Below are 1,308 nucleotides of genomic sequence, written 5' to 3'. Positions count from 1 at the left end.
TGAGGCCTGGGTGAGGCAGAGAGCTCAGAGAGCATTTATAGGATCATTATAATTGACTATAATAGTGGGAGCCCAAGAGTGACTCCAAAGCCTCCATGTATGATAGGCAATAAGAATCGATGTCCCATTTGTTCCATGAATTATCTAGAGTCACTCTGTGAGCAGTATAAAAGAGCACACATATTTGTGGAGAAACATTTCCTCCCATGAGACATAACACAAAAAACAGAGTGGTTTGGTAACTGAGAGGGAAGTGATGCAGAGGAAGTGAGTTACACCAGTACCAAGGAGCAGTACTAGGCCCATACCTTGACCACCTTGATCAAATGAGGTGACTTGAGATTTAGTAGTAGTATGAATTAGTCATAGTATGAGTCAGTAGTAGAACTTGTCTCATTCCTGGTGAAGGGTAGTCTGCTTTCTTATGTAGCCTGATTGAATATAATGGAACTGGGACCCCAAAACATCTGCTTCTCTGGAAGCAGATGGGGAAGAAACCCAGAATTACATGGGTTCTGATGCCCTAGGAGAGAACTGATCTGGGGATGGACAAACAATACACATGATAGGTTTGGTACAGAGCCCCATATGAAAGATGCGCTGAGGACATGAAACCCTTGAGAACATATGCAGGCATAGTTCTCAGGCTGCACTGTTCCCTTAATTGACCTAGCCAGCTGAGCAGAGTGGAACAGTAGTTTAATATCCAGCTTGAATTTTCCTCATACTGAAATAACAAGGAAACAAGCATAAAAATGCCATCACTTAAATATGAAATGTAAACTAAAATTATTTCACTCATTCATTCTTACATACCTGTATCTACAAATAGGTCTTTTATTTCCTTTTTCATTTAAAATTACTTTCTCTTTTTTTTTTTTTTTTGGTTTTTGGGCCACACCCGTTTGACGCTCAGGGGTTACTCCTGGCTATGTGCTCAGAAATCGCCCCTGGCTTGGGGGGACCATATGGGACGCCGGGGGATCGAACCGCGGTCCGTTCCTTGGCTAGCGCTTGTAAGGCAGACACCTTACCTCTAGCGCCACCTTCCCGGCCCCTAAAATTACTTTCAACCACCTCACACACATATACATACCTCTAACAGTAAATAAATAGATTTTTTTATTTGGTTTCAGGTTACACCCAGCTGCGATCAGCGATTACCCCTGGCTCAGTGCTGAGAGATTGCTCCTGGCAGATCTTGAGGGACCATATTTGTGGTACTGGGGCATAAACCTGGTTTGGGCCCTATCCACTACTTCTCCAAGACTATTCTTCAGTCCTTTAAATAAATAGGTTTTAAAACAT

Source organism: Suncus etruscus, chromosome 3 (genome assembly GCF_024139225.1).
Source record: "Suncus etruscus isolate mSunEtr1 chromosome 3, mSunEtr1.pri.cur, whole genome shotgun sequence".
NCBI classification, from domain to species: domain Eukaryota; kingdom Metazoa; phylum Chordata; class Mammalia; order Eulipotyphla; family Soricidae; genus Suncus; species Suncus etruscus.
Note: the sequence above shows the minus strand (reverse complement) of the source record.